The 19,069-nt window shown below is 53.8% G+C and overlaps 1 long non-coding RNA gene across 1 annotated transcript; it reads right to left on the minus strand.

Annotated features, from left to right (window-relative positions):
* Positions 1–7,552: 7,552 nt before the first annotated feature.
* LOC132657587 (uncharacterized) lies at positions 7,553–8,551 on the minus strand. Its single transcript, XR_009595992.1, has 2 exons — positions 8,221–8,551; positions 7,553–7,972 (listed from the first exon to the last, which is right to left on the minus strand). It is a non-coding gene; the product is annotated as an uncharacterized LOC132657587 (long non-coding RNA).
* Between the last annotated feature and the right edge of the window lie 10,518 nt (positions 8,552–19,069).

The raw sequence follows: 19,069 nt of genomic DNA on the forward strand, positions 1-19,069 counted from the left end.
ACAAATAATTTCTTGAAGGTTTCCCCTCCACTTCTGTAGCTTGGCCTCAGGGGGCTGAATATTGCCTCATGATTTACGGTGCTCGCTCAGCAACCTGAAGCCCAGTGCCCGGCACACAGTAGGTGCTCAGCTATACGGTTTTGCAGTGCGTGTGTAAATGCATCAGGCATCATCAGGCTTTTGGAGAAGAAGGGTCTCTACCCTGGAAACCACCTTGCTGCGGAGTCAGGAATGACCGATGCTTAAACATGCAGAAGCGGAAAGCCGTGATAAGTTTTAATAACAGTGATCACCAACTGAGTGCCTACTGTGTTCCAGACTCTATGCCAGGCGCTTGACGGGTTCTTTCAAATCCTTCACCAGCTCTTCAATGTGAGGATTCTTGTCACCGTTTTCTAGAGGCATCTGAAATGTGGAGATGGTGAGAAATGAGCTCATCCCTTTAGAGAAGAGATTGGCAAACTGTGGCCCATGGGTCAAATCTGGCCCACCACCTGTTTCTGTAAATAAAGTTTTATTGGCCCATGGCCACCGCCATTCATTTATGTAATGCCTGCAGCCGCTTTCCCACTACAAAGGCACAGTAGTTGCGACAGAGACCATATGGCCCACAAAGTCTAAAATATTTACTATCTGGCCCTTTCCTGAAAAAGTTGGTCCAGTTTAGAGGAAACACGTGAATACTTTCTTCTTGCCAGGCTGGAAATCAGGTCAGGAAAGGCTTTGTAAGCTGGGATGAGGAACTGAGCCTTGCTGGGCTGGCAAAGGATTGTCCCTGCAGGAGTTTTAGTGTGTGTTTAGGGATCATCAGTCTGGTTGCTGAGGGGAGAATTGGTAGCAGTGAGCAATGAGCAGTGAGCCTGGCAGGAGTCTGCTCAAGTAACCCTGGCAGGAGAAGGCTGGGCTGGAAAGTCCTGGTGGGGCGAGAGAGTTCAGAGGGAGAACCCACAGGAGAGAGGCTGGTTGTCTGGAGCGGGAGAGAGAGGAATCAGGGAGAAATTCAATTGGGGAGGGCTTGGAGGAGACGTCCACTGAGGGACACAGGAGGAGCACAAGGGGCAGCTGGTGTGGGGAGCGGGGACTTCGGTCTGAGAAGCATTGTGTTTGAGGAGTCTGATGGATGTCTCAGCTGAGACATCCAGCTGGGTGGTGGCCCTGTGGCTCTGGAGCTCAGAAGGGAGGGCCAGGCGTGCCCTGGACGGTAGAGATTGCCTCATCCCCAGCAGAGAGAGGCCCATGGCTGGCCCGCCGGGCGAGATTCAGCCCCGGGGCTGGGTCTTTGCAAGCCCGCACTCTTGCCGCACTGTGCGTCTCCTCCTGTCTGTAGACCGCCTCTTGAGTGTCAGCTGTCGCTGCAGCCAGGAGGGGTGTCCAGAACCAAACAGTGCCCGGCCCATCCCCCATGCAGCCAGGCCTTCCTCCTGGGCCCAGCAGCAGGGAGAGAAGTGTCTGTCTGCCTGCAGTCAGAGATCTCTGGAGAACTGGAGGCTGTCACTCTTCCTGAGAGCCTGACACCTGTCACTTGACACTGAGGAGGCCTTTTCTGGGGCCTCACACCCTCAGCCATTGCTTCTGCTCCCAGCCGCCCCCTGGGTACCATTTTGAGTGCACACAGCCTCCAAGAGGCATGCCTGATCCAGGCCTGGGAACGGATGGCAGGTGGGAGGCCTCCTGGGTGCTGGAAATTCTTTGCACCTTCAAGAAGGGTGAGCAAGTCTTTTTCCTCCAAAGACATGACTACTAACTCCCTCTGATGTATTTTTTGCCTTGAAAGACTTGAAGGCTGTCTGATTCTTGGAGAGAGAGCAGCAGGGAGCTCCAGGCAGACCCGGTCTCTTCAGCAGAGAGCCACTCTGGAGCCGGCGGCAGGGGCGGGGGTGGGGGTGGGTGCTGCTTCTCTGGGTCAAACGCGGCCCACAGTCCCCGCGTGGCAGCAGCCAGTCCCATGGCTGCTTCTCGACTCGACTACCCCTTGACTGACTCATGCTCTATGGGTCAGAACCACTTTGGCAACAAGTACAGCTCCAGCTGGCTTAAGCACAAAAGGGAATTTATTGGCTTGGGCCACTGAAATTTTCAGGGGTGGAATCTTCCTCTTTCAGGTAGAGCTGGATCCAGGTGCTCGAGCAGCAGCATCAGACTCTGTCTCTGGGCTCTGCTGCCCTCCGTGCTGATTTTATTCTCAGTCAGGCTGTCCCCCCGTGGTGGGAGGATGGCTGTCAGCTCCAGACTTATATCTATGAGGTATAAGATATATTTATCTTCGAGATGACATTCACTGAGGGACACAGGAGGAGTACAAGGGGCAGCTGGTGTGGGGAGCGGGACTTTAGTGTGGGAAGCGCTGCATTTGAGGTGTCTGTTAGATGTCTTAGCTGAGACGTCCAGCTGGGGGGTGGCCCTGTGGCTCTGGAGTTCAGAAGGGAGGGTCAGGTGTGCCCTGGATGGTAGAGATTGCCTGGTCCTCAGCAGAGAGAGGTCCATGGCTGACCTGATGCCAAATGGGCTGGCATTTCCGGCAGAGAGACACGCCTCTGTGCTAATTAAGGTGCAGGAACGGTCCTGGATTCCATGCGACTGGCTCCAGCTGGAACCACGTGGCCATTCCTAGCCAATCACTGTGGCTCAGAAAATGCTCCCTTGTTATCGGCCAGATGCGGTCACACGTCCAGCCCTGCAGCTGGGCGTCATCATGATGCCGTCAGAGCTCGAGGGGCTACAAGTGGGGCAGGGTGGGTCTCCTGAGGTGACACAGGGGTCTGTTCCCGGAAGGGGATGTTCAGCGGGGCAGGCAGAACTGACGGATGGATGACATTATGCTTGCTGGCCCACTCAGAACGTGACGTGCAAGTGTTATCTGTGAGCTGGACTGGCCCCCATGACACGGAAGGAGGAAGCGCTATGGTGGAGTGTCTTACATTAGGCAGCCATCTACATCGGGGAGACACCAGGCACTGGAGTCCAGGGGTGGGCGGGGTGTGTGAGGGGGCCCGGGGCGGGAGGCAGGGGGACCCAGGCCCCGGAGTGTCAGGAGCTGTGGCTCTAGAGTCGGGCGAGGGGTGGGTCTCCATTCCCTCACTCTCCATCCCTCCTCCCCTCACCCTGCCCCCTCCCTTTCTTTTTTCCTTTCTTCCTCCCTCCCTCCCCAAACGTTTGTGTGCCTGCCCTGCGCCAGGCCGGCCACTGGACCCTAGGACGTGGAGATGAGCATGAGGGGGACGTCCCCTGCCTCTTAATGCTCGTGTTCTCCTGGGGGAGGGATGATAAGCAGATTAACAAATAAACGAGGCTGCTTTTGAGAGATGAGCTAGAAAGCGACTAAGGTGTGGACAGCTGCTTTCACAGGGTGACCAGGGTGGTCAGGGAGTGCTTCTTGGAGGAAGGGACATTTGAGCAGAGGCGGAATGATGCGAAGGAGCTGACCCTGGGAGAAGGAGGGGTGGGAGAGGGAAGGCCTTGAGTACAAAGAGCCCTGGGGAGGGCAGAAACAGCCAACCGCCCTCGTGGGTGGAGCCTAGGGATGGAGAATGTGCTGGAGGTGAAAGGTGGGAGCAGGAGGAGTCGGCCTGGGAAGCTAAGCCGCTGGGTCTCAGGGCCCCTGGGCGGGAGCTGAGTGCCAGTGGGTGCTGATCTAGACAGAGGGGTGGTGCTGATGGAGCCGCGGGGCTGCGGCCCTGCCTTCCAGGAAGAGAAAGAAATGATGAATGTACTTCAGGCCACTCTGGGCCAGCTGCTACATACCCTTTAGACTGACCCCATGAGAGGCACAGTCCCCATTGTACAGATGAGGAAACTGAGGCTCAGCAGAGTGAGTGGCCCTGGGCCTCTTGCCCGCCTGCAGTGGAGGCATCTTTTGAACTCGGGTCCTTGCGACTCCCAAGCTCTTCCTCCCACCCGGCGCTGCCTCTCCCCAACCCGAGGCAGGCGGATGAGGCAGCTGTCCAAGAGTGATTCATCCCTTCTCCTTCCTCCCCACCGCCCCTCCTTGCCTTTCTGGATTTCCATGTTTCTGAGCTGAAACAGGCTGGTATTTCAGTCTGTGGGGAGCGGAGTAGCAGATGGGGGTGGGGGTGTGGGCAGCACGAGGCCTGGAGGCTGAATACCCCCCAGCTGCTGAGGCTGGCAGCCCCCCACCCCCCGCCAGATGCTCCCATAGCCTAAACGACGGTGGGGGTGGCATCCACCAACGACCCCCCTTCCCAGCTCCTGAAATGGTTTTGGAGTAGGAAAGAAAATATGCTTCTCCTAGCACGTAAATGTCACTTTACTTCATGTCTTCCTTTTTTATCAGTACAATTGGAAAATAGCTGCTATCTCCAAAGGAACGGCGTTGGTCTCGTCTTCCAAATGCCACTGCATTTGGGGCAGCGTGGGGCTTAATAGAAGATTATTTTTTACAGCTTCTGCTCTCCCGAGTCTTTGAATTCTGATATCATCTTAGCCAGACACACGAGGGGGAGCGTGGAAAGTCGCTGTCATAAACAAGCCAGGCGTCCTGCGCGTTATGTCACTTTTTAGGGCCCCTTCATGAGAATCCTGAATTCCGGGGTCCTGGGGTCCCTGGCGTGGGCTCAGGCTTGAGAAATTTACTGCAGAAGAAAGATTTCTTATTTCACCAAGACATTTTGTCGTAAATGTCTGTTGATTTCTTTCTGCCCGGTCACTGCTGAAAATAAGGCCTTGATTCCCTGTGGGGACATTGCTGCCCCCTGTCCCCTCGGATCTGGCATTTTGGGTGGGGACGAAATCCCCCTTGGCCCCCTCGCCCACGCACACTGTAGGGGTGGCCGAATTGCCCGAGCCTGGCCAGCGGACATCACTCTGTCCCTGACCTACCTTGATGGTTCAGGCATGAGCGGGAAACCTAAGTCAGGCCACTTGGTTTGGGGATTTGTATAAGAATAGGAAAGAGGAATCCCACTAGGAATGGGCTGAATGGGTAAGAGGTGTACTAGGAGCTGCTGGCAACCAGATTTGGGAGAGTCTTTTTGATGCTGAGACCAACACAGAGGAAGGCAGAGCTAAAACCTGAGGGGGAGAGAGGGCAAGATGGGAGTTCTGATGGCATCCCTTGAATGCCTGGATCCAGCCATTCCTGAAGCTGATTAATTTTGCATTCGACGGTTGTACAGATTCATAAATTCAGTTTGATGGCAAGAGTCCTGACTGATGCCTATTGGTATGATCCTGGCTGCAGAAAGCAGCTGCATCTCTGAGTCGCCCCGCCCTCACATGTTGCTGCAGAGGTATGCCTCATAGCAAGGAGGAAGGGTAGGAACAAGTCAGACACCACTCCTTCCCACCCATGCAGATCCTGTGGGGGCCATCTCTGCAAGGTTCAGCTACTGCCTGGAGATCCCCAGGAAGATGTTCAAAGTATAAAGGGCAGGGCTCCCTGCTAGGACAGAGCTGGCAGCTGTGGGGGAGGGCCACGCTCGGGACTGCAGCGGGTGAGGCCGCTGAAGCCCCCTCCCTTGATTTAACACAGGGCCTCCTGGGCTACACTCAGTAAGACGTTTTCACAGAGACCTTCATTCTGCTTAGTCACTCCCAGAATTGCACTTCGACTCAGTAGATGTTGGCTAAGGACTGCCAGGTACTGGGGGTTGATGGGCTTGGGTCTGACTTCCTCTGTCTTTGTCCCTTGGTGATTGAGTAGTGTCAGCCTGGTCCCTGACCTCTCAGATCAGGGATAATACTATTGCCTGCTTCAAACCATAGCGAGGAGGACTCAGTGTTCAGCCCTGTGTGTGCCCAGTAAGCTGTGTCCAGCTCTTGTGACCCCGTGGACTGTAGCCCACCAGGCTCCTCCATCCATGGAATTTCCCAGGCAGGAATACAGGGAGGGGGTTGGTGGACTAGACTTCTAAGCACCAACACACCAACCGAGTGGGTTGCCGTTTCCTTCTCCAGGGGATCTTCCCTACCTGGGGGCCAAACCCACATCTCCTGAGTCTCCTGCATTGCAAGCAGATTCTTTACCACTGGGCCATCGGGGAAGCCCCGTGTTCAGCCCTGGGTCTGGCAAACAGGAAACAACTGACAAGCATTTGCCAGCAGTACTGTTCCAAAGAGGATTATATCCTAGTCCCTGTGTGTGTGTGTGTGTGTGTGTGTGTGTGTGTGTGTGTGTGTGTGTTGGGGCTGCAGATGAGAGGACAGAGCTGGCTCAGGTTTTAAAGAGAGTTATGTAGGTGGATTATTTCTAGTTGGGTGGTTGATGGTAGAATGAACACAAGCCACAAGTATACAGACAGGTGTTCAACCTAGGGGTGGGATTCGGGGAAGGCTTCCTGGAGCAGGTGAACACTGAGCTGAGCCTTGAGGATTGAACCAGAAAGGCGTAGGGCCGGATGCTTAGAGGTGTGGCATGAGGGGAAGTGTGCCCAGTGTCTTGTTACCATGTCTTGTTACCGTGATGGAACACGGGCGACAAAGGGTGAACCTGGAAAGACCGCAGGGAAAGGTGGCAGCAGGCATCTGGAGCAGAGCCTGGGAGCAGTGGCAAGTCCTGAGAGGGTTTTCTAACGAGGGAGCAGATGAGCAGATTTGATCTTTAGGAGGTCTGCCCCATCCTCTGTGCAGGGGGAGGGTTGGAGGGAGAGGCGCCCTTTGAGCGGGGAGGTCATGGGTGGCATCTGGAGGTCCAGGTCCAGGCAGAGGTGATGGTCTGGAGGTGAGGGGTGGAGCCTGGCAGGAGGGGAGGAGGACTCAGCTGGACTGGACATCTAAGCACCAAGTTTCTGTCTGGTCCTTCCTATGCTGTGATTTGAAAACCCATCACATATGCCTTATAGAGTGATGGGTTGTCCACCAGGATCTCTAAATGCTGACACCGTCTCTCCCCTGGTTATCCTCGTGTTTCTCAGCCAACCTGCCATAGCTGGACGTGTTTCACCTGGTCAAAGTTGTCTTATGTTATTTATTTTCTACCCCGCAAATACCAATCCCATCCCTGAGCTATCAATCCGATTCTTCCAGTTCTTTATACATGTATGGCCCAGGAAAGTGAAAGTGTTAATCACTCAGTTGTGTCCGACTCTTTGTGACCCCACCGACTGTAGCCCACCAGGCCTCTCTGTCGATGGGATTTCCCAGGCAAGAATACTAGAGCGGGTTGCTATTCCTTTCTCCAGGGGATCTTCCCAACCCAGGGATTGAAACTGGGTCTCCTGCATTGCAGGCAGATTCTTTACCATCTGAGCCACCAGGGAAGGCCATGGACAGCTCACCAAATGCTCTCGCACACATGATCCCAATTTGTTTCCACAGAATCCCCAGGTAGTAACTAGGATGGTTATCGTGGTGCCGACTTCAGAGATAAAAGAACAGAAGAGCTGGGAAATTAGCTGACTTGCCCAGGATCACGCAAGAAATACCTGAAGCAGGTATTCGAATCCCAGCCTTTTTTTAAAAAATAAACTTTTAAACTTTGGAATATAAACCTTTCACTACTGTCCAGTATTCTATTATTAAAGTAAATGAAAACTTAATACATATAAACTACATAAAATAATAAAACTATATTAAAGCTCACATGTAGGTTAATGTCTTCAACTTGAACACCAGTTAGGGAGTTTATTGACACTATGTGGAATTTTTGGCTTCCCAAGGTTGCTCAGTGAGTAAAGAATCCACCAGCAATGCTGAGATTCAGGAGACGCAGGTTCGATTCCCGGGGTGGGAAGATCCCCTGGGGGAGGGCGTGGTAACCCACTCCAGTATTCTGGCCTGGAGAATCCCCATGGGCCTGGTGGGCTACAGTCCACAAGATCACCAAGAGTCAGACACGACTGAAGCAACAGCACTCACACATAGTTTTTGGCAATGAAATTTTCTGCTGAAGACGAGATGTAAGCAAGTGAGAAAGTCCAAGCCGTTCATCAGCAGCTCGTGGTGTAGAAAGAGGCCAGTGGTCCTTCCTGCAGCCGGCAGGCTCTGCTCCATGACAGACACACAGGGGCTTCGCCATCTGTTGAGAAAAGCTTTGTTTTTGTCGCTCCCTCGGCTCTGGGTTTGGCCAGAATGGCCCGAGCCCCCGTAACTCCATGTGAACTGGAGGTCAGCAGCAGCCGACATCAACGCCGCTGTCACCCGTCATACGCAAGCAGCGATCACGGCAGCTTATAGTCATTTTCAAGTGCAAAACCAGAGACTCGGGAGATGTGGATTTGATCCCTCTGTCGGAAAGATCCCCTGGAGGAGGAAATAGCAACTTACCCCAGTCTTCTTGCCTGGAAAATCCCATGGACAGAGGACCCTGGTGGACTACAGTCTGTGGGGTCGCAAAGAGTCAGACACGACTGAGTGACTGAGCAGGCACCACCGTAAAAACTGCTCAAAAGCAACACGAGCGAAGCAAGTTCACGAGCCCTGGACACTGTGAGGGGAACTTCATCGACAAGTTCATGAGCCTCGGACACTGTGAGGGGAACTTAATCAGCTCAGCCCAGCTCTGTAGCCGGTCTCAGGCGTGAGGCTTCCTCCCTGACGCTCCAAGTTTACCACTTCCACCGGGATCTGTCCACTTCGCTGCTGAGTGGCCCTTGTCTGTGCCTGTTTCCTGATCTGGAAAACAGGGTCACTCTAACTATAGAATTTATTTCCTCTGGCCAAAATCCCAGGGGCCTGTGGTGAGGCTTCAGTGGGATAAAGCGCATTATCTTCTTAGCCCAGTTCCCAGCCTTAGGTGAGCGCTCATGGTCAGCATTGGGCATGAGCAGACAGAGGCACCCCTTAGATTCAGCGGCCATGGTTTGCAAGGAGTATTCACATCCATCATCTCCTTTCATCCAGCCTGGCAGGTATCGCCTCCTCTGCATCGCCGGTGAGCTGCTTGAAATTCAGAGAGGCCGTGCAATTTGTCCCAGATCGCACAAATCTGTAAGCAGCTGAGCCAAGAGGGACCCTGGCCCGGCCGACTGCAAGCACCAGGGCTGGGAATGGGGTAAGGAGACCGAGGCACTCACCTTGAGCGCAGGATGTAAGGGGACACCCTAAAGTTCAGTGATCACAATGTTAGATTTGAATACAATATATGAGGTGAAGGTGAAGTCACTCAGTCGTGTCCGACTCTTTGCAACCCCATGGACTGTAGCCTACCAGGCTCCTCCCTCCATGGGATTCTCCAGGCAAGAGTACTGGAGTGGGTTGCCATTTCCTTCTCCAGGGGATCTTCCTGACCCAGGGATCGAACCCAGGCCTCCTGCATTCCGGGCAGACGCTTTAACCCCTGAGCCACCACGGAATACAATATATATATATGTATTTAAATCAGAATCAATGCCCAAAACAGAACGAAAATATATATGGCAAATAGCCACAAGGCAAAATATCAGATTCCGAAACAAAGCCGGGGTCATCCTGAGTGATTGTTTTTCTTTGGCTCAGACTCTGGCCGGCTGGGCACAGGCTGTGGGGGGCCCTGCGCTGATGGCAGGCTCCCGCTGCTGGTGGCCAAGGTCGCACTGCCATCCCTGGGCCTTCATCCTCCTCCATTCGAGGGAAACAGAAGCTGTGAACCAGGTTCCCACCCACCCAGACAAGTGGGCCTGAGCCTCCCACTCATCTGGGAGTGGAGCCAGCCCCAGCCAATCACATACAGTGACAGCTGGGGTGGGATTGCCCATCCAGATGTTGGGGTGCTGTTTCCGTTCTAAAAAGAGGGCTGTATGTTAAACTTGCAGAGGGGACAAATTCTGCTGCAGGGGAGCCTAACACAGAGGACTTGCACCCCGATGGTGGGAGAGCAGCTTGGGGCGGAGCCAGACTTGGCCTGGTATCCTGCCTGACATCCCCAGGTTGGCATGGGTCTTCGAGGCAGCGGGCATTTGGGTCCTTTCCCAGCTCTGACCCCCCAGCGTTGCCTACTTCTGCTTCAGGCTGTTTAATCCACGGTTAACATTTCACTCTCGCCTCCTCCTCCTACAAAGCAATCTTGCTGAACTTTCAGGCCAATTAGTGATAATTCAAATTTCTTTTGATCAAGCCTGTCTATTTTTGAACTAATAATGAATGGGTTTTGTGTGGCAGCCCCTCCCCGCGGTGAAGAGTTCTAGGGGAGGAAGGGAGCCTGAGCCTCCTGGGTTGCGGGGGAAGGAGCCCATCGAGGTATAATGAGGGGCAGATATCCAGCAGGGCTGAGAAGGTCTGTGTGCAGCACAGCAAAAAACAGCAGCAAATATCTCCTAGCATGTTGCTTCTAGGAGCCTTATCTTTGCCACGAAGGAGGCTGGTAGGATGCCTGGGAGCCAGGCCCAAGCCAGAAAGGATGGCCAGACTCGGTGGAGATATAACACCGCCGTCAGCAGTCTGCAGGAGCGGAGGAGCAGGGCAGCTGAGCAGGTCTGTGTGCTCCAGTTTGCCACAGTCCCCACCGCTCCCTATTGTCTTCCGTCTTGTCTGCGTGCCTCACTTACAGTGCCTGTCTTGCCATTGCAGAATTCCCGTCTCCTCTTCTCCCCCATAGAGACTAGGCGTTTGGCATCCTGGTATCAGAGTATTTGAAAACATCTCAGGAAAGAGGGGTCATTAGCACTCAGACCCTCCAGATCAGCCTGTAGATTGGCTTTTAGCAAACTTTCTCTTTCTCCCTGTTTTCCCAAGCCTCTACTGAAGGAGTATGTTCATGCCCCATTGCTGCTACCATATGATTTGTTTCAGTCAATGGAATGGGAGTGAGCGTGACTGTTTGCCAGTTCTGAGCCTAGACTGCAAGAGTGATCTCATGCTTCTGCTTGTCCTTCTGGTAGCTTCTGGTTTTACCTGTGGACATTACAAACTCTTGGATCCTGGCCTCTCTCTTCACCCTGCGTCCCAGAATAAACACGCGTGGAGAAAAGCCATGTCGGTTCTCCTGCAGACCTTTCAGCGTGAGGATAAATGTTTGCAGTATGCCACTGAGTTCTGGGATGTGTTGTTACACAGCAAAAGCTGACAGATACAGAGCCTGTGATCTTTTGAGGTTCAGGGAAACTGGCAGTGATGAGCCTTGGTGACACCGGGATAAAGGCACTGCGTTGGGCCCAGACCAGCCCTGGCTTGACCTTGATAGGATCTTAAACTTACCAAACCTTACGATCTTAGGCATGTTCTTAACCTCTGTGTTTCTGGGGTGTCCTCATGTGATAAATGGGTGCAGTCGTCCCTCCCCCCAGGGCTGTTGTGAGACTTGACAGAGATTGCATCAAAAGCCCATGAGATGTAGTACGTCCTCAGTACCTTAGTTTCTATTTTTTCCCCTTCCAAGTGTTGGCAACGTGGGAAGCTTGAGAATGGCTTTGTGAATCGCCGTGTCTCCAGAAGCCACTTGATGATAAGCTTTGGATTTAAAGGCTCTGCAGTGAGTCTGCCTGGCTCCAAATCTAGCTGCACCATCCCGTTTACTACCGGGATGACTTTGGACAAGCTAACTAACCCCCCTGGCCTCCTGCACCTCAGGAGGGTGAATTTTCTAGCTCAGGGCTGCGGGGGTGGGAGGATCTCCCAAGACAGGACAGTGTCAGCAAGGCAGGCAGGTGGCACCCAATGACAGCAGCCTGCAGCCCTGGCCACCAAGGTCAGTTCTGCAGGACTTCAGCACTTCTGTCTCATCTCGTCACCTCTTCTCCAACCAGGGTTTCTCCACATCGGAACCATGTGCCACCTGCCTCAAAAATGACGTGGATGGGAGGAGGAGTTACTTGTAGAATGCACACTCCTGGGCCCTGTCTCTGACCCGTAGCATCAGATTCTCCTGGGACAGGGCCCAGAACATCCGCCCACTTTATAGAAGTTTGCATCTCAGCCTCCTGGGGGCTAAAGGTTGCTAAGCTGACCTGGCCTCATGTATTTTGTAATTCAGGGGCACAGCCGTCCTGGCTACATGGTTTGTCTCTGATGGAACTCCTGCAGAGGATGCTCTGGTCCCGCGGTTCCCCTGGCCATGGGCAGGTCACTCAGCGGAACAGTGCAGCTCTGGGGTGTCCCTGGCCCACCTGCCCCCGCGAGATGCGCTGCAGCCTCCATGGCCTGGGAGCACGCCAGGGAGGGCCTGGTCCTCATTCCACGCTGCCCCTTTCCTGCTGTGTGGCCATGGGCACGCAGTTCCTCTCTCCATATCCCAGCCGCTGTGCTTTCATGATGCTGGGGTGGGTTCTCCTTCTGGGTCCCAGCGGGGTCTAACACTCTGTGCTGTTGTGTTCTTAGGCCCATATTACTGTTACAGCAAGTCACTTACCGCTCTGAGCCTCAGTTTCCCCATCTGTAAAAGCGCTGTAATAATAGATGCTCTATTATAGGGCTATTAAAAGATTATTTTTGTTGTTCAGTTGCTCAGTCATGTCCGACTCTTTGGGACCCCATGGACTGCAGCATGCCAGGCCTCCCTGTTCTTCACCATCTCCTGGAGTTGGCTCAAACTCATGTCCAATGAGTCAGTGATGCCATCCAACCATCTCATCCTCTGTCGTCTGCTTCTCCTCCTGCCCTCAGTCTTTCCCAGCATCAGGGTCTTTTCCAGTAAGTCAGCTCTTCTTATCAGGTGGCCAAAGATTAAATGATGCTTTTCACATGTGTCTTAGAGATTCTAGAGCATAAGCATGCAGAAAGCATTAAAGCGTTCCTTTCAGATTCATTCATTCAACAGATGCTTCTTGTATGTCTGCTGTGGGCACCTCCTTGTGGCTCTTACATCCCCAAGAGGGGAGTCAGATGATGAACCAATTAACAAATTAACATATAATATGAGCGAAAGTAGAGGAAAAATTGAAGCGCAGAGGGGATTGGAGCTGTTTAGATACAGTGGGCATCTGAGCAGAGGGCTGAAAGCAGCAAAGGAGGGAGCCAGGCAGCTTTTGGGGATTGGGGAGGTGAATGTTCGGGAGTTGACCAACTCTAGCTCACAGACCAAACCCAGTCTACCATGTGTGTTTTTGTAAATAAAGTTTTATAATAACAGATGCTCTATTATAGGGCTGTTAAAAGATTATAGTTGTTCAGTCACTCAGTTGTATCCAACTCTTTGGGACCCCATGGATTGCGGCACGCCAGGCTTCCCTGTCCTTTACCATCTCCTGGAGTTGGCTCAAACTCATGTCCAGTGAGTCAGTGATGCCATCCAGCCATCTCATCCTCTGTTGCCCTCTTCTCCTGCCCTCAATCTTTCCCAGCATCAGGGTCTTTTCCAATGAGTTGGTTCTTCTCATCAGGTGGCCAAAGTTTTGGAGCTTCAGCATCAGTCCTTCCAATGAATATTCAGGGCTAATTTCTTTTAGGATTGACTGGTTTGGTCTCCTCGCTGTCCAGTTCAGTTCAGTTCAGTCGCTCAGTCGAGTCCAGCTCTTTGCAACCCCATGAATTGCAGCATACCAGGCCTCCCTGTTCATCACCATCTCCCGGAGTTCACCCAAACTCATGTCCATCGGGTCAGTGATGCCATCTAGCCATCTCATCCTCTGTCATCCCCTTCTCCTCCTGCCCCCAAGGGTCTTTTCCAATGAGTCAGCTCTTCGCATCAAGTGGCCAAAGTACTGGAGTTTCGGCTTCAGCATCAGTCCTTCCAATGAACACCCAGGACTGATCTCCTTTAGGATGGACTGGCTGGATCTCCTTGCAGTCCAGGGGACTCTCAAGAGTCTTCTCCAAAACCACAGTTCAAAATAATAGTAGTTCTTGCTCACTGTGCAGTGTTACAGGGATTGAAAAGTAAAGAGCGGTTTTTCCAGAAACCACAGCCTGCAGACCAACCCCATCCACCTGCTCCTTGCTGTCTGGTCTCCTGACTTAAGAGTGTTTCCTTCACCCTCATTTTTAAATAGTTACATTTTAAATAGTTATATAAGAACCTACACAGTAGCCTCAATTTTGCTGCTGGCCTGCAAAGCCTAAATGATTTACTATCAAGCCCTTTAAGTGAAAGCTGTTAAATCCTCGATACAAAGCACATGGGCAGAGAAAGAGTCCCCGGTGGATATTAGCTGGTGCTGCTTCGGCTCTCAAGGAGCGTGGGTCTCCTCAAAGGCCTTCCTGTGTAGCCCTCGGGAAAGTCAAGTGTGCTTTTAAAATAGCTGTGGATAAGGCCAGGGCAGCTTGGCAGGCTACAGTCCATGGGGTCCCAAAGAGTCAGACGTGACTGAGCTACTAACAGCACACAAGGAATACTAAGATGGGATTCACTGTGTCCCAAGCATTGTTCCAAGTCCTGTGAATACAGCAACTCACTTCTTAAAACACCCCCATGAGGTAGGTACTCTAATTATCCCCATGGACTGTAGCCCGCCAGGCTCCTCTGTCCTTGGGGTTCTCCAGGCAAGAACACTGGAGTGGGTTGCTGTGCCCTCCTCCAGGGGATCTTCCCGACCCAGGGATTGAACCCACACCTCCTGCGTCTCCCGCACCACAGGTGGGTTCTTTACCCACTGAGCCACCTGGGAGGCCCCACGTCCATCAAGCAGCTCCAGTTGCTATGTCCACCTTCGGAGGAGGACACCCAGGCACAGAGCAGATGATTGACCAGCAGGTACCACACAGCTAGCATGGGGCTGTGCCAGTTCTCACACGCAGGTCCACGCGATGGCAGGGCCAGGCTGCTCAGCCACTCAGGGCTCTCTGTGAATACAGTGGCCTGTGTGAGTTTTCAGAGAAACCCCGATGAGCAAGTTCTGAATCCACACAACCGCATCTTGGGGGCCATGATTCACATTGCCTCGGCGAGCCTTCCCTTTTAAAAGCGCGCCCTTTGATGCACCTCAGCTTTGCAAATGTTCGCTGTTGATCTGCTTTTCCAGAAGCTGTCAGCTGGGGAAGTCAAGGTTTGCGAGTGAGCCCAGAGGCCTCGTGGACAGCCGTCCCTTCATTCGTCTGGATGAACACCCCCGGGAGAGATGACGCTTGCGACCTAGTCACAGAGGGCTCCTCCCAGAGAAGGGTGTCAGTGCCAGGAAGGACACCCAGAGGCGCACAGGGGATGTCTGGGCAGGGTGGGGGTGAGACTGGGGCGGCGTGTGTGCTGGAGGCACAGCAGATGAGGGAAGGAGGGAGACTGGCCCCTGCCTGCCACATCCAGAGTGGCATTTGGCTGGTGGTTCGTATTTGGTTGGCTTTTCTGCCTGTTCTGTTGGTGGGGCATTTTACAATTTCCAGGAACAGAAACCTACTCAAAGGGTGCCTGCTGCTGCTGCTGCTAAGTGGCTTCAGTCGTGTCCGACTGTGTGTGACCCCATAGACGGCAGCCCACCAGGCTCCCCCATCCCTGGGATTCTCCAGGCAAGAACACTGGAGTGGGTTGCCATTTCCTTCTCCAGTGCATGAAAGTGAAAAGTGAAAGTGAAGTCGCTCAGTGGTGTCCGACTCTTAGCAACCCCATGGACTGCAGCCCACCAGGCTCCTCCATCCAAAGGGTGTCTAGCCCGAAAGAAAACGCTCTCTTTCACTTATTGCGTGTTACCCGCATGCCTGCTCCGTACCTGCCGGCCTGCGCTGAGGGGAAGGTCAGGAAGAGGGTGCTTCATAAATCAACAAGCCAATGGCAGGTCGAGCTTCCTGCCCTGAAGGGATTGAGCAGGCACCTGGAGGAGCAGGCCAATCAGGGGGTGTGCCTCCTGGGAGGGACCCTCTCAGCGAAGGCAAGGCAGAGCAGAACCAGCTACTGGCCATTTGAGCGAAGAACTTTCCAGATGAGGGATTAGCAAGCGCAGACGCCCTGAGGCGGGGATGGACTGCGTGCTAGAGCAACAGAGAAGAAGGCTGCTGCGGCAGGACGGAAGAGAGGCAGGCGGGGTCAGCAGACCCTTCCGGGAGGCAGGGAGGGCGTGAGAGGCCTCGGTCTGGGCTTTGTCCTCGGAGCAGTGGGCAGCCACCGGAGGGCGAGGAGGGCTGAGGGCATCAGAGGACTCCAGGAGGCGCAGGGATCTGCGGCGGTCCAGCTGTCTCTCTGCTCTGCCGCTTCCGGTCTCCAGGTGGCCGCCAGCTTCGAGGCCGAAGGATGCCTGTAAAGGGGTCAGGAAGCAGAGTCTTTTCTGGAAGCCCCCGCTCCACCAGTGGGCATGTTCATGCCCCTAACCAGAACCACGTCAGGTGAGCATCCCCGCTGTGAGGCAGGCTTGGGAGAAGAAGCCTCGAGTGAGGAAAACGGTCCCAGCCCGTGGTGACCGTTAAAGCAAGTTAAAAATAACAGACGTGTAATTCGTGATTGTCCCCCAGTGGAAGTAGCTGAGCTGTATTCCATAGGCCCCAGACTCACCGGCTGGAGGCGCAGCCTCCGTGTCGGATGGATGTGAGTCCGAGTCCCGTCTCTAAGCAAATGACACCGCCGTTCAAACGGAAACACCCAGGCCGGGCACGTGGAGACTCTGCAACGAATGAAGACGCTCAGGGCGGGAAGGAAGACAGGGTTAGCCCTTGACTCAAGAGATCTCAAGCCGAGGTACTCAGCTGTAAATCAGAGGCTTGTCCAAAGTTCCGGGGAAACGAGCGGCAGCGGGGCTCCTACCCCACCCCCCCCCCCGCCACCCCCCCCCCCGCCCCCCCCCCCCCCGCCACCCCACCCCGGGCTCCCCCACCCCGGGCTCTGGTTGGTAGGAAGGTTCTGGGCCGGCTCCAGTGATGGGAGTCGAGGGTCTGCCTGCTCCCCGGAAGCGGGGGGCCGGCTGGGCTGTGTGTTAGGAAGGGCACGTGCGCCCTCTCGTGGCGGCATGGAGCTTAGCCCAGCGTCCTCCAGGGGGCAGAGCGGGTGGTCAGCTCTGGGCTTGACAGCTAGGCTCAGGGACCCCGGAAGGGGAGGCACCCATGGTGCTGGTGAGAGCTACCATTTGTGGGGCACTCAGGGTATACTTCCACGCACAGCATCTATGGGGCACTCAGGGTATACCCCATGCACAACATCTATGGGGCACTCATTATACCTCCATGCACAACATCTATGGGGCACTCAGGGTATACCCCATGCACCTTACGAACACTGACTGGATCCTCTTGGCAGCTCTGAGAGGCTGGGCCTTTTGTGTTTCCATTTGAATGGTGGTATCATTTGCTTAGAGAGACATGGATTGGACCCACATCCATCTCACACAGAGGCTGTGTTTCCAGCCGGTGAGTCTGGGGTCTATAGAATACACTCAGCTATTACTGCTGGGGGACAATCATGTGGACCATGAAATACATATTTATTCTTTTCAACTTGCTTTTTCCAAAAACCTTGTCTGAGGCTTCTGGGGGACTTAAGTGGTCCGTGGATGGAGTTTGGAAACCTAGACTCCATTTCACAGACGTGGAAAGCTGTGTGCATTTCTGCACATCTCCCTGGAGAGAGGCCCCGAGCAGCCATGAAACGGGCAGAAGGACTGGGACCCAAAGAAGTCACAGAGCCTCTGTTTCGTGTGGTTTTGATGTTGTGTTTACTCCTTTGAGACTTTTGGAGGTGGGTGGGGATGGAACTGACTAGAAGACGTTTGTCACAAAGGCTTGTCTGCACCCCAATTGACTTGTGATGGGCTTGGGTCTTGCATAAACTGGCTTTTATTTGGCTCTGGAAGCATCTTGATTTTGACACCTAACCAGGGCCTCTCAGAAGCTGAGGAAGGCAAAACCCATTTTCAAAAAATTTTAAATAATTTTGCTGATTTATTTTGGCCGTGCTGGGTCTTCGCTGCCACACGGGTTTTTCTCTGGCTGCAGTGAATAGGGGCTCCTCCCCTCTGCAGTGCAGGCTTCTCGTTGCAGTGGTGTCTCCTGTTGCGGAGCAAGGCTTCTAGGGCTCAAGGGCTTCGGAATCTGTGGCTCCTGAGGGCCAGAGCACAGGATCAATAGCTGTGGCACACGGGCTTAGTTCCACGGGCGTAGCTGCCCCGCAGTGTGTGGGATCTTCCCAGACCAGATATCGAACCGGTGTCTCCTGCATCCGCAGGCAGAGTCTTTACCAATGAGCCACAGGGAAGCCCCTAAAATTGAAAAAAAAAATTAAGCTAAAAAGGCTATAAGGATTGTGGTAGATTTTAAGTTTTTTTGTGTTCAGGTAATGCTTTCCATATGGGGTCTCCTATGAGTAAACGACCCAGACCAGTTGGCCCCCCGGCCTGTCTCCGCACACTTTAAAGGGCACCGAGTAGGTGAACTGTGTCGACGCAGATGCTGGCTTTGAGGAGAGCTAACACAGCATCCACTGGTTTTCTAATTTTTGGAGAAGCAAGGCCACCTCCACTACAGACAAATGAGGTCCCCTGGGTGGGGGCATCCTGGGACCAGGGGCCAGGTGAGGGTGGGGAAGGTGAGGAGCAGGAAACCGCTCGTCTCCCCTCGGAGAATTCTCCACATCTAGCCTCAGAGCTTAGGTTTAGCTTAGTTCCGAGCCCCTGACCCTCCTTCAAAGGACACGTTGAAGCTCCTTCCAAGACTGGAAGAAACGACTTTGAATTTCCACCTGTTGGAGCAATGGCAGGAGGAGTGTGGGCTCCGAGTTGGGTTTGGGTTCCTGCCACTCTGGGGCTGCGTGACTTTGGGTTAACCTCTTTGAGCTTCTGATTCTTCCCCTTTGTGGCGGGGTTGATAACAGCCCTTGCCCGGGCGGCTGGAGGAGAAGGTGGGGTTCATTCAGCTGATGTCGAGGGTGGGCCTGTGAGTGCCTGGTGCTTGCGACCTGGGGACACCAGGATGCCGGTCCTGACCTCTGGGTCCTGGGGAATGTAGGAGACACGAGAGGCAGTGGGGTTTCTAGGAAGGTGGGAGCATGGGGTGAGAATAGGGTCATGGACCCACCACCTGTGGCTCAGTGCACCATCCAGAAAGGGGGAGTGGGACCGTGGTGGGTGATGCCCAAAGTCCTTTTTAGGCAGAGGGAGAGAGGCAGTCATAAACAGGGGTGAGGTTTAATGAGATGCATGCAGCTGACCTCACTCCTAAGTAAGTAAGTGTTAGTCACTCAGTCGTGTCCAACTCTTTGCAATCCCATGGACTGCAGCCAACCAGACTCCTCTGGGCATGGGATTTCCCAGGCAAGAGTGCTGGAGGAGTTAGCCATTTCCATCTCACCAGGATCTAGAAAGTCTGTTTCCAGCCCTGGTCCGCACCTCAGGAGCCGTGCTGAAGATATTCACCT

Source organism: Ovis aries, chromosome 13 (assembly GCF_016772045.2).
Source record: "Ovis aries strain OAR_USU_Benz2616 breed Rambouillet chromosome 13, ARS-UI_Ramb_v3.0, whole genome shotgun sequence".
Classification (NCBI taxonomy): domain Eukaryota; kingdom Metazoa; phylum Chordata; class Mammalia; order Artiodactyla; family Bovidae; genus Ovis; species Ovis aries.